Source organism: Calliphora vicina, chromosome 1 (assembly GCF_958450345.1).
Source record: "Calliphora vicina chromosome 1, idCalVici1.1, whole genome shotgun sequence".
In the NCBI taxonomy this organism is placed as follows: Eukaryota; Metazoa; Arthropoda; class Insecta; order Diptera; family Calliphoridae; genus Calliphora; species Calliphora vicina.
The window spans coordinates 150,424,100-150,439,648 of record NC_088780.1 but is presented as its reverse complement, the minus strand read 5'-3'; positions in this window follow the sequence as shown (position 1 = coordinate 150,439,648).

Below are 15,549 nucleotides of genomic sequence, written 5' to 3'. Positions count from 1 at the left end.
CCTTAAACTACCAAAGGGAAAAGATCATTACCCGCATATTAGTGATGTCATTGTTAATGTGTGATATTTGGAAATAAAATGTCAGTCCATGTTTTACCCATAAAAATGAGCATATTGAAATAAAGAAACACTTACGATAGCGAACGAGACATGCTCAGAAAAACAAAATAAAACATTTTGTGTGATTATCATATACAGTAACTTAAGGCCAAAAAACTAGATTAGAACTTGTCCAGTCCAGGTTCGTCAAAGTTCTGCTTCCTTTGAAATCTTGGATCTTTGGAATATGTTTGTTACTGGGCGAAGCTTCGAAGATTCGGTTGGCTAACGACTAAATATACGATTTATGGATGCAATCCGAAGAGATAAATTCTTAAGCTCTCATTGGCTAACTACAACTTATTGTATGACTAGCTAATGAGTACAATCCGATGAGATAAATGCTTCGGCTCTCGGTCGTCTAACTACGGATTTTAACTATGGTATTAGTACGAAATAAGAAATAAGAAGGAAAATGTCATTTAAATTTACTAAGAGTTGGAAAAAATATATTTTTAATTTAAAGGAAAATTTTCTCATGATAACTACTAAAGTTAGATGCAAATGAATTACAAAAATATGTTTTTACTTAATATAATGTGCTACTTCAAAAAACTGCCAAGCGAGGCACATAGTGGGTTAAACTAATTCGGGTACGCTGAATTCAGTGGTGCTAACTGTTTTTTTAGGTTAGCTCGTATTTTCGATGCACAACATATATTCTCGTAACTCAAAAACGGTTTAGTTTATTGAATAAACTGAAAAAAAACGAAATTCCGCAACAAAATTGCCTTTAAAAATTGCTTAATATGTTTTTAATCTTCGCAGTGGTTTTAGAAATATAATTTTTTGTTTGCAGGAAAAAAATAAGTTTTTAGCAAAATTTCGAAATTTTTTTTTTTTTAAACGACATGATAAATTGTAAAATGAAGCTATTAATTTTCGCATTGAAAACAAACTTCCAAACAAAACAAGCTCTTGATTTTATAAACAAAAGATAAAGCAAATGTATAATAAGATTTTAAAAATTTTTCCCATATTTTTGCAAAAAGTCTTCTATACATTTTAATTCTTAAAAATTGTATACATTTTTGAAAAGAAGACACAATTTCCTATTCGATGATATATAATATATTTATCTTATAGTTTCCACTAGTCAAATTTATGTATTCAAAATCAACAACAAACAGAAAATTTACGGAATCTATCCGTTTTGTAAAAACGGCACTGCATTGCCGACTATTTCAGTACTAAACATAGAAGAACACTGCACGATGTAGCTAATTACTACGAGTTATGTATCTTATATTTTGTGAATAAAATTAAAAGTTGTAAACTGATTTTAATCATTTAAGGCTTGTTTTATTTGGAAGTTCATTTTCTATATGTGTAAAAGAAATTAAGAGCATGTATATATTTTCCAATTTTTAATGCCGTTTTAAAAACAAAAAATTTCGATAATTTTCAAAAAAATTATAAAAAAAAAAAATTTCAATTTCGTGCAAAGTGTTATTATTTCTGTGAATAGATGTTGCAACTATAAAATTTCTTACAAATTTAATTACTTATCAATCCAGACCACCTAATACCCAACTGTGTCCTCCCTGGGACGACTATATCTACTTATACTCTACATATTTCTTTTTTTAATAAAGCTCTATGCTCAGCTAAATGTTTCATATTCCATTTTATACCAAAAATGAAATTTTCCAAAAACCAAAAATAAAGCAGAAAGATGAAAAAAAAAACATAAACACATGTTATGATACTGCAGTAGCATGACAACGACGCCGATGCTATAATGATGATGTTGAGGATAATGAAGCTGCTGCAGATTATGATTATTATGATGATGATGTTCTTGTAGTTGTAAATGATTTTTGCTGTTAGTAGCTGTCACATGATGGTAATAAATGCTGGCTGGTTGGCAGACTGGCATAGATATTAAAAATTCATGGCAACATGAAACTTCTAACAGCTCTGCTCAGCTCAACTCTGCATAAGTTCTTGTTGCGGATGACCATTTTACCATTGTTTCGTTCCGCTTTGAGCATTTCAAACAGGCTGATAGGCAGGCAGGAGGAGGTTGTTTGTTCATTTGAATATTTACGACTACTACAAAAGTATTTTTGTTTGTTTTTCTGTTGTAGTAAGTGTTTTGTTAACAATTCAACAGAAATGTATTTGTAAAAAAATAATGCAGATGTCTGTAAGCATGAGCCAAAAACTAAGAGATGCTCATAATGATATGTTTGGATGTATGGGCCAAAGCTTAATATCTGTGTTAGTAATATACAGTTAAATGTACTTTCAGACATACATACATTTTTAATATTTTTAATCGTTATAATGTCAGCCTAAAATCTCATACAAACCTAAAGCTCAAGTATTTGTCTTGGAAAAGGTTGGTGGTTCTTTGTGTTGGATATAGTGATGAGGCTTCTGCTGCTACTGATGATGATATATTGTGCAAGGTAATAGTGAGTGAGTGGCAATTGTTGTAGAATTTATTATTTTAAAAAAACACTCTCAGCTGGATATTGCTACTACTACTGCAACTGCTGATGATGCTGTTCATTTTGTTTTGTTTTGTCTTTACTTTTGTTATTATTAAGTATGGATAATTTTATGTAGCAGTTACCTGCTACACCCATTTATATATCTATAAATTTCTACCAATGAGCACAGTGGCTCATTTTGTGAGAGGGTGATACAAAATAATGTTATTTTCCGGGTTTTTCTATATGTACTGTATATATGTATTCAGTTGTGCCTAATCTGAAATAACCTTACAAGCCAAGTTTTACACTCGTATCAACTTGGATGTCCATTCACACACATTCCTTCATCCAATCAAGACTACAACATCATAGCTGCACATTACAACAGCAAGCTAGGTTAGGTTCTATGGGCAGCCACTCTTCCAGCAGTTTTTGTGAGTCCATTCAAAAGATGATCCCGTTGTGATACCCAAGAGTAAACTTCAGGTATCCTATTCGACACTCGTTGTTTCCAAATTCAACCAACCAGATTCTAATGAAGGAATGGATGAGTCTCAGCTTCGTCCTCGAAAGCTCTTCTAGACTCGAGAGGAAATGGGTTCCAAATATGAGCAGTGAGCTAATCAATGTTTAAAACAATTATGAAAGTACTGTCGGTCACATATATGTGTTGAACTTTATTTGGAAACCAAACTTTTCAAGACATTTACGATCGATAAAAAGATGTTCAATAAGTCTTATATGGCCAAACTTCCGAAAATCCTAGTGGGACCTATGACCAATTATGATCTGAATTCCTATATATGGACTTATTCATCTAAAATTTGCTAGAATGATTCAAGATATCATGAAACTCTTTAAAGTGAGAACTATATTTTTTTCTTCCCATTACTCCTCTTGTAAGCATATGGCTTCCACAAAGCATCTCCATCTTGCTTCGTTTCCTGTTGCTATTTTCGCGTCTTTCCACGTAAGACTTCACTGCTCTAGCTCTTGGAGTATCGTGCTTCTCCAGGTTTTGTTGGTTCAACCACGGCTTCTTAAACCTTGAGGATTCCACTCTAAGGCCATCCTTGTAATACTATCGGGCTTCTTCCTGATGGTATAGCCGATCCACCTTCATTTTCTGCATTTAATTTGCTTCAGTATTGGTTCCTCGTTGGTTAATGAATGTTGATTAATACCTTAAATATCTAGTATCAAGGTAGGTTTCACAATAAGTAGACTTTACACATGGATTGAATATTCTGAGCTTGATTAATTTTGATATCTGCTCCATCCGAATGCCATTCTCACTCTGTTGATCCTGCTGTTTCAGTTTCTTCGGTGCCATTGCGGTTATCCTTTCATACTCAATGCTTTAAATATGACAGTCCATTTGATGGTATCGAAGGCTTTTTTGAAGTCTATGAACAGTAGATACAGGGAAGTACGCTATTCTATAGCTTGCTGTATTATACTGAGTAAAGTATTGGTCTGTTCTAAGCAACTTCTATTTGGCCGGAAACCTGCCTGTTCATCTCGCATGTTGTTTTCTATTTTATGTTGAAGCATTCCCTGTACTATAACTGCCAGTCTATGAAGTAAATCGGAGTAATTCTTCTCCAGTTGTTGCAATCTTTCAATGCAATCTGTTTTCCAAGGAGGCAGCCTTTGTTCATCCTAGACTGATGTGATGTGATGCTGCAGAAGTTCAGCTGTGGTTTCGATCTCAGCCCATAGAGTTCCAGCTGGTATTTTATCTTCACCTGCTGCCTTATTACTTCTATACTTTCGAATGGGAGACTGGAAGGGTTGCTCTTCTCGTCCGTGCATCATTGTTTGTTAGTAGCGCTCCACTGCGGTCAACGACTGCTTGGCTCCTGTTACACCTTTGATTACTTGTTTAGATAGCGGTTGATACTGCTTTCTTGTAGTATTGTTGTTGTTCAATTTAAATACCCTTCTTTAAGGAATAAATTTCCATGTTTTGTCTGATATCCAGGATTTTCTTTGTGGTTGCTTAATATCCAGAATTTCTACTGCGACTTGATTATATGTTGCCACGATATCTTCCCATGAGTGTGGTTGATTTTAATGGTAACTGTTCGCGAATTTTCACTGCTAATGCTTTCTTAGTAACGTTGTTCTGAAGTTGTAGTAGGTTGAGCCGTTTTTCGTAATTTGTGCCAGATTGTCCGTCTTTGCCATTTTAAATTGATCTTGATTTCGCCTGTGATGATCTCGAGATCACTTCCTGGATGGATTACTTGGAGGGAGATTGAAGCATCTTAATTTTTACAACTTTTTATCCGGGATTCGAACCTGGAATGATCGGGTTCTTAGTCAAGCACTTTAACCTATGCACTACCCCCACCGAAATGTATGTACATTATTGTATTCTACAATATGTTATGAAAGATGGTATTTCTTGGTGAAAAATTAGATGCAAATCATTTTAAAACCTTTGTAAGTTGTGAAAAATACCTACTGCAGAACATTTGAAATATAAATGACAAATATGCTAAAAAAAATACTTCATTTATGAACTAAAAACTAAAGTCCTCTTTCTATAAGTTTCCTAATCAATATTTTTCAATAGTAACATTTGTTCATTTTAAATAATTTTAATAAAATGTTATTAACAACCCTGCCCACTGTGCAACGGTGTAAATTATTGTATAGTTACACGTAAAATACTACCGACATTGACATACATTTCTATCTACTGTATGAATCTGTTCAGTTCTGTCTGTTCTCGTTTTTTTTGCTTTTGTTTAATTTTGATTGTTATAATTGTTGTTGGTTTTGTTTTCATCTCCTGCATTTAAGCGGGCGTTGTCAGCTCCTTAAACTCATGAAATTCACTTTATATTTTCTGCTAAATTTGTTCATTTCACAGCTAGCTAGTTGTAGATAGTGCATTCTTTCACATACCCCCACCCCCCAAACAACAATTACTTATTTTAACCCAGTTTTTTGTATTTCGTAAATTTTTTGGTAGTTTGCAATATAAATTACATGCTGGTCTCTTGCATTTTACTAAGAATCTTTGGGGGGTAAAAAAAGGAAGAATACACAGCAAATGAGTGACATTAACTCGTTAACATCATGGTACATTGCATGCCTGATTCGTGTTTAAATTATTTTTTTTTAGTTTTTTCTTGTTTTTTGAGTGTCTGTATTAAGAAAATTTGTTAAAATGAATAGTATTCGTAGCTAGAGTATGATTTTTTTATATATAGATTAGTTTGTGTTGTGCTGTATTGTGCTGGCTTGTTTTCTGTGTGCATCTTGGAGTTTTTCATTAAGCGTCGTAACTTGTACAAAACCTCACAAATTTGGACAATTTTTCGTTTGAATTATTTTTATAATCTTGTTGAGGTTTAATGAAATGAAAGACCATAATTTATTTTTGGCTTCCTAAACTGTATTATGGTATGGGAATGTGCGAAACATGATGAATGAAAATTAAATATTTTTGTTAAAGCCTTTTCAAGTTGTTTATATTGAGAGTTTCATTATGTTAAGAATTTAGGCAGTTTTATTTAAATTTTTTAAATAATTATAATTCAAGGCTGAAATAATTAAATAAAACTTTATTATCCACACAGTTGTATAAGTAATATAATTAATGTATTGAATATACATACATATGTACTTTGTACTCCAAACGTATGAGTACTAGAAATAATTATTCATTAAGTATACGTAACAATTAATGATGCAAGAGGTTCACTTATTTTAAAATTAAGTTTCTTTTAGAAAATCTCAGAAAATGCAAAAGCAAAATAAACAAGTAAACCTAAAATAACATAATTTTATATCACGATTTTCAAGGAATTTATTTTTTATACCTGAAAACCAATGAAAAGGACAAATAAATATGAATTGATTAAATGTTTACTGTAACCATTTCAATATTTTTAAAAATGTCTAAGCTACACAGCTATTAACCATTTATATGAATTTTGACATAATTTTTCACGTGAAATTGAACAGTATACCGAATTGAAATAGTTTATTTCCGATAAAACGCATATTTTTGGTGTAATTCAGTTTTTCACTGAAAACTTGATATTTTGTAAAAAATGTGTTTTTCTGTTGTCTGTTTCATTGAAAAAACACGTAAGTCGGTCAAGCCCGACCATATAATACCCTACACTAAGTAAAAGAGCAAAAACATTTTTCTTTTAAAATTTCAATAATTTATATTTTTGAGTGATTTTCGGAAGTGGGCCTTATATGGGACCAATTATGAACCGATCACCATGAAATTAGGTCGTGTGATTTATGTCTATATGAAAGTTTACTATGTTGAATTGTGTGAGTATACCAACATTTTTAAGCGATTTATGCACGTTAAAGTGATTTTCGGAAGCGGGTCTATATGGGAGCTATGACTAATTATGGACCGATCGTAACAAAATTTGGTGACATGAATTTTGTGTATATAAAACTTATTTGAAGCGCAATTTGTGGAGATACATTTATAAATTAAACATTTATGACCGATAAAGTCCAATTTCGAAAGAACATTTGTATGGGGACTAGGTGAAATAATGGACCGATTTCAGCCAGTTTCGTTTAATCGACTCAGAAAGTGATTCTAAGTCGATCGGTATACTTAAAGGTGGGTGTTAGACTAATATTTTTGGGCGTTACAAACATCTGCACAAACGCATAATACCCTCCCCACTATGGTGGTGTAGGGTATAAAAATCGATTTTTAAGTTTAAGCAGGGTTATTTTTTTTTTTTTGTGAAAACTACAAAGAATGTTGCCTATAATAAGGCCAATGTTTAATTATTAGATTTCTTTATTTGAGCGCTCTTATTATTCATCTCTTATTGAATTACCAACATATTCAAAAATATCACTACTGATTTCGAATTTATCACAATGATCCTTTAAACATGTCAACGCTTTTTCATCTAAAATATACTAAGACGATGATATACTAATGTATCATAAACATATACAAGTCAGGAAGTCATTTGGGTATTCTGCACATTGATTTCAACCAAAAGTGGAATAGATGGATCTATTTAAATCAACTAAATAAGGGCATTTCCATGATGAAGAACGCGACATTTTAAATACGCTTTTAAAATGAATAAATACTAAAAAAGCACTATGTTTAGTGCAAAATATAGGTTTTCATGTTTTACTGTTTCCAATAATAAACATGGTAGCAAGAACGCGACAAAAAATTTAACAAGTTTTCGACTGCATTTAGAAAAATTTTAAAATCAAAAAATTGGAAGATAATAGAATAAAGTGGCTTCTGATTAATATCACATAAAAATATATTCAAGCGTTTACTTTTTATAACGCGACATTTGTTATGAGAAATATTCCCCATCACGTTCGTGTATTGGGTATATGACTTAAGAATTAAGGATTTACAATAGATTACGTATATTTTGAATGCGGTTTTTGTATTTAATATATTATATGTCATTTTGAAGGGTACATATTTGTCATTTATTCTCACTTAGTTATTCAACATTATAGTGTAAACAATGAAGTTTTTTTGGTTTCAAAAATGTAGAATTTTGTACCAACGAATAGTCATATTCGAGAAGTTTTGCTTTACTTCTTTAATTTGAAAAAAAGTGCCGCTGAAGCACACCGATTGCTCACCAAAGCTTATGGTGAATATGTTCAATCGGTTTCAACGGTGATTTTGACATGGAAGCCAAATATCGCCCAGGCCAGCCAGAAAAGTTGTAATACCAAGAATTGGAGGAATTACTCCATGAAGATTGTTGTAAAACTCAACAATACTTGAACAAATTATTGAAAGCAGCAATTTTAAAACTTTTTCAATCAGCAGGATTCATCCAAAAGCAGGGAGACCTTGAAAGACGATTTTGCATGTCCGATATGATGTTTGAAAAAAATCATTTTTGCACCGAATCATTACTTGTGATGAAAAATGGATCCATTACTGTAACCAGAAGCGTAAGAGATCGTACGTGAAGACCGGCCAAGCAGCCGAATCGACAAAAAATGCTCTGTATTTGGTGGGAGCAAAAGGGTCCTAGCTATTATGAGCTTCTGGAAGCTGACCAGATCATCACAGGGAACCTATACTGTACGCAACTGATTCGTTTGAAGTGAGAATTGGCCTAAAATGGCCAAGAATATGCGGCCATACATGAAACCGTAATATTCAATCATGTTGCAATACCTGTTAAAAAATATATAGAATAAAGTGGTTGGGAAGTTTTGCCGCACCCGATTTATAGTCCAGACCTTGTCCCATCCGACTACTATTTGTTTTGATCGATGCCAAATGCCCTCTCTGGGATACACTGCACTTTGAAACAGAGTATCCGATATTGGCTGGATTCGTTCTTGGCCTCAAAAGATTAGCAGATAATTTGGCTCAGAATTCATATGTTGGTATAAAGTTGAGAAAAGGTCATCCGAAAGAGAAAGTTCGTCAATCCAAAACTAATTTACCTACATTTTTTAATTGTTTTTGAATAAAGATACACTACGAGATACACTTTGAAAATCAAAATCAAATGTTTGGTATGATTGTTATATGCAGTAACTTTTGATAAGTAATCTATATACTATATTTCGATTTGAATAAAAAATTTCAGCCGCATGAATTGAACGATCGCGGAGTACTGATAACAAACGATTAGTTAGGTACAAGAACGCGACATTAGAACATATGAAGAAAAGTTAAAAATTTACCATTAATCCAGTTTAGTTTGACCTCTTTTCAGTTTTTTTTTTTTGTAATGAAATCAATCATGATGAAAATATTTAATAACTTATGTGCATTAAACCGTCTCACTTCTAATCTTTTTTCGAAATTCCTTCATGAACATTGATTTTCTTAATCTACTCTAAATAAATAAATAACACTTAAATAAATAACACTTAAACATTGATGAACGTTTTTCGATTTTTAGTATTTGCCTCTAACTTAAGCAGTTCTTAACGGATTTAGACCTAATTAGTAAGCTTATTAAATTTAATAAATGTTACTTAAAGCAACATTGCCATTTTCATTGCCACTTCAGATTTTCAAAATACGAACTTATAATTTTTTTTTCCATTTTTGCTTACCTTTTGCTATATAAAAATTGAACGAAGCAAAATTTTTATATTCTGTAAATGCAGTGTGGTAGGAAATTTTAATGTTAAGATTTTGGTGTAAATAACAATAGCATTCTGTTAAGAAAAACTGCAGTTTTAGTTGAAATGATGAAATTACTAAAGTTGTTTATTTGTAAATTTGCTTGTATTATAGTCACAGTAATTACACTCAGGGAAAAACTGCAACTTAAAAATAAGAACGCGTCATATTAATTCAATAATTTTCAATATAATAGAAAACTTATAATGAAATACATTTAATAAATAATTTTCAACTTTGAATTAATGTAGTTTTTATTTATTTCGTGCGATACATTGAATCAACATTGTTTTAAAGTTGAAACATATTATTTTAAGATTTTTATATCAATAATTTCATAATTAAGTTGAAATTTAAATTGCAAAATATTAAATTATTAACAAACATTATAAAATCTATATGCCAACACTTTAAATCAACCCTATCAGCTGATTCCCTCTTTATTAAGTTGTAAAATTTTTTTTGTTGTGGACGTTTTAAAAGAATGTCGATGAAATTTAAGTCAGTGGATGGTTTATTGTACACAGAAAGTGGAGATGTAGTGACCATTTTAATAAATGCATTGGGAGTTGCAAAGTTCCGCAACAAGCTATTTGCATGGAGAAAGGAAAAGGTGGGTGCTGTCCTTCAACATACCTAATCGAGATACAAGACAGCATCTTCAGCGACATCCCCTGTAGTCGAAGTATGATATTCGAATGGCTGTCTCCATAAAGTAATTAAAACCAAATTTTTTTTTTTAAAATTTTAATCTATTCTCAATGCTATTTAGGATTTGCCAACTCTTGGCAGAAACTTCTAAGGAAAGAGCGCTTTTAGAAGTTTATACTACTAAGCAGTACTTCCAGAACTGTAATCGGGTTGAACTCATAATTGTTGAAGAATCCAACTGTCAGAACATCCACCTTAGGCCTTTGAATAAATACGCGCATCATTTCAAAATGTTTATCAATAGTGTGAATTTTAAATTACATAATGTTTCAATATTAAATCAAAGCTAAATAACCTTAATATTAAATTGTTTCATTCTTAATTTAATAGTGTTTAAATTTTATTTCTAAAATCAAAAATATAATTTCAATAACTTTTCCACATTTTTTCAATAAGGCGACAATATTGTTCTATAAGAATTCAATATTAATTCAATGCCGAAAAATAATATTTCTATATTGTTTCCATATTAAAATTATTAATATAGGGCAACTTTAAATTAATATTGTTCCATTTTGAAATAAAAAATTTCAACATTACTAGACTTTCGTTAATTTTTCTTATTGATTCAATATGGTTTTTATTGATTTTAAGTTGATTTTTCTCTGGGTGTATTTATATGATTGTGGTAACCATAATAGGTTAACTTATGATTCAAATGATTGTGTCAATCATGTATATGGTTGCAGTAAACCATTTATATGATTGTGACAACTATTTATATGACCTACTAAAAAAACCTTAAAAAAAAAGTTGAGAAAAAGTAAATTTTTTTACTTTTTCTGAAATTTGGCCACCTCGAAAGCTAACGAAAAATCGATGGCACAATATCGATTGCTAAACCGACCCACCCTAATATAAAAATACACTTGGCCGCATAAGTTTGCGTACAAGAACGAAAATTAAAAGTATACTCTAATTGTAGATATAAAAATAAACGCTACTCATTTGAAATTTTTTATATAAAACTCTTAAATATTTAAGAACACAACTGCATTGTAAAATTCATATTTAAGAATCAACAAAACTTGTAAGAAATCAATTCATAAAAAAAATCAATTCCGCATGTAGGCAAAAGTTTGCGTACATAAAAAAAAATAAAATATTACTGATTTTTATAAATTAAACTGTATTTTAATAATTTGGATAACCCCGACGACCAAGAACATCATGAAGGCGCTTTGTCATTGATGAAACCAGTTTTTCGGTGTATTTGGAACTAATATTTCTCCATTCCTCAGTTAATTCTTTTTGAAGCATTTCCTTTAATGTTATTACATGGTTTCGTATTTTTCACTCCAGCAAATCCCATAAATGTTCTATGGGATTTAGGTCTGATGACTGCGGAGGAGTTTTCAATTGTTTTTGTTTTATTAAACAACTGCCAAAGCCTTGTGTTGTGTGTAGTATGCTTTGGGTCGTTGTCTTGCAGGAATATATAATCATCTTCAAAGCCCAATTTGCTAACACTTTCGGTAAGATTTTTCATTAGAATGTCTAAGTAGACCTTATGATCCATTGCCGATGGAATAAATTCTAAATTTCCCACGCCTTCACTTGTCATGTACCCCCGTACCATCACTGCACCACTACCATGCTTAACTGTTGGTTTTAAATTTTTGGGACTAAGCACTGTACAAGGCTTTCTCCAAACAAACTGATGGTCTTTGATGCCAAAGATACAGTACTTGCATTCATCCGTGAACAGAACATTTTTCTAGAACTCTGGAGGCATTTTTATGTGTTCTTCGTTTCTGTCTATTAGCTATCAAAACTGGAGACTTTCTCCGTGCTACATGGCTTCTCAGTTGGCCTTTTTCAAAATTCTGAGCACAGTGTCTTTGGACACATGTTTATTAAATTGTGAATTTAAGTTTTCAGCCATTTTCGATACAGTAAATCTGGGGTTTTCCTTCACAGATTGCATTATAACTCTTTTTTCGCGTTCAGTTAATTTTGGTGGACGACCAGAACGAGGCTTCGAGACAAAAATTCCATTCTTTTTAAAATTGTTTATCACACTCTGGATGGAGGAGTGAGTACGTTCAACTACTTGATCGATTTCGCTCAAAGTTTTCCCTTGTTTCCTTAAATGTATAATAATTTTACATTCAGCTACATTAATTAATTTTCTGTTTGCCATTTCTTGATATTATTCCAATTTGAAACAAAAAATTTTCAAAAATCACTTTTATTATGAGTTTGAAACAAAAACTGCAGTATTGTAGTATCACACAATAACAAAAACAGTTACAAATTAGCTTTAATTTTTATGTACGCATACTTTTGCATACACGAAAAGTTAGCATACCATTGTTTTTAAGCTGCCAATTATTACCAAACTTTGCAGATGCAAGAAGAAAATACCCATCGTAATTTTCAAATGTTTATCTATACATAAAAACCAATTTCAAATGATTACCGTTGTTACTTACGACTAAAATAGCCTGTTAAAATATATAAAGTAGTTTGTACGCAAACTTATGCGGCCAAGTGTACATGAATCAAACGAAATAAATTTGTTAAAGACACCTGAGTTATCAACCCGGTGATATTTTTCACGTTTTCTTGAAATTCTTTCATAACACTTTTAAAAACGCATTTTCCATTATTTTTTTGTATTTGTTACACATTGTTGTACATCTTAAAATACAACGTATCTATATCCCAAGACTCCTACAGAAAATAACAAAACAGTTCAGGTCTTATTTTACAGCTGTAAACCTCCCACTGCCCGTCCCATTGGAACAACAATGTGTGTGGGAGTAGTTTGCTGTTTTTAATTTTCCGTTTGTCTTTCATATAAAAGAACACAAAAAACGCGGTCATTGAAATGAGTTTTGTTTTTGTATTCTTTTGCTTGTTTCGGCCTTTTGTTTGTTAATTACACTGCTTGGTTACTTCTATTGTTGCAGCCAAAGAAAAGACATGTTTAAGGTACTTGCAACGCACACAAAAGCACAAACACACACAAACCTACACGATATCTCACCTACAGGGAGAAACAGTTTTTAACAAAATAGGCATTGTGTATTTCTTAACATTTCCTGTGGATACAACAAATAAACAAAACTTTACAGCAACAACGAGACAACACAGCAACAATGTTGTTTTGCAAAACATTGTCATATGAAATGAAATAAACTAAAAATGACGCATGCTACAGCTACAACTACAACTATAGCAACAACAACTTTTAACAAAAAAGGATTAAATCATTTTAATATTCGTTGCTGCGCTCATACATTTCTCATTGCATTCAGACGCTGTAGCAACATGATGAGGTGGCCCACAACAATTTTGTAAATGCAAAAAGGGAAGAAAATTCAAATGGAAAATGAAAATGAACGCACGTGTGTCACGATTTGTAACGCAATATAATTCATTGCGAAAATTTTATTTCTTTCTTTTATAAATTTTTTTAATATTGCTGTTTTTATTGTTGTAGACGGTTTTAAAGCTGCAGATTATTTTTGTTCTATTGTTTTTGTTTTTTTGTTCTTACATACCTCTTTTACACGTTGGCTTCTGAGGTTGTCAGCTGTGAAGCTGTAGTGAAAGAATTGAGTGATTTAAAAAACAAAAAATAAAAACTTTTTTTTTTCAACTTTTAAGTTCTTTTTTAACTTTTTTCGTTATGTTTTTATGTGGCTGAAAAATGCATACCATTTGTTTGTACTGAAGATTATCAACAATTCTAGGTAAATCTCTACTTAAGACAATTGATGGCTATTTGAAGTTTTTCGTTTCTCTGTTCTTTTTTCAGGTTAAGGATAGAATTTATGAATAATACATGAGTATATGTGGTGATATGTTCAATTGAAATGTATTGAGATAGAAAGAAACTCAATTTTCTTTTAGGCTTTAGGCTACTTTACAAAAATGTTATAGATTTAAGCTGAGAAATTGATTTGCTCCCATAATAGAGTCGTTTAATTTTCATATCGATTTTAATAATTCTATTAAAAGTCATCCTAAAAGTAATTGGAGTCCCAAATCTTCTATAACATTCACAGGATATCTTCTCTGATTTCCGATTTCAATATGATGCACGAACAAATAGAGGAGCAGGATGGAGAATTTCAGAAAATTAACTCTGCTATGCACAATCTTATACTTCAGCAATGTATAATTTATGATAAATACTGAAACAAATTTAAATTTTTGGTAAAAACTAATTTTTTATAGAAAAAAATTTAGGTGACATTTTCTTTTAGATGAACAAATTTTTTTGTGTGTAAAAAAATTATTGGGGAACATTTTTTTCTCTCGATTTTGACCCACATTGATTCTGCACAGTGGGGCAGAATCAATTTTTTTTTTGGAAATAAATCTGGCATTTCTAAACGGCTCAACCGATCGGGATAAAATTTGACACTGGCGTAGCCAAGGAGTATTCGAATTAAGTTATTAAAATGGGCCCTTCAAATGATCCAGGGGCGGCGCTATGGGGGCCCAAATTAGGGTACCTTCGACATGTAAAATTTTTAAACACGTTCAAAGTTTTTTATATTTTTGGAAAGCGCTCGGCTACGTCTTGAAAAAACATGCTTGCGTGTGCTATTTATTTCTTATAATTTCCGAGAAAATTGAAATTGAAATTTAAAAATGTTGGTCCGCTTTTTTAAAAATATAGGTCGGACTTTTGTTTTGTCTCATCCATGTAACATATTACGTATTGTTCTTAGCAAAATGTGTCCTAGATAGTTTAGACAGGTATTTCTTCAATCTTCGGGAATTCTTTTTTTTTTGTCCAAAATCATAAACTTTTTTGACCTTCCTTGAAGACCTTTTTGGTCTCTTAGTGGTATGCGATTTGGATATCTAACAAAATAAATGATCGGAAGATATCGATTTCAAAAGTTGGTTCACTTTATAAATAGCGGTTATAAATAGCGATATAGCCATGTCAGTCTATCTTTCTGTGTGTTGAAATCATGTGTACGATTAATTTACAGTATAATTTTAGAGAAAGCACAGAGATCGAAAAAAGCCATTAAGGTTTTTATTGAGTTTTCTGTCACATTGTTCGAACATGTAGTCCATCTCCGTTTAAAATCTACCACACTTTTGGACACCTTTTTTGTGCTCTTCAATATCTCTACACTGGCCTTAGCTCCACTTGTACCACTCAATGCCACTTGCTTACCATAGTGA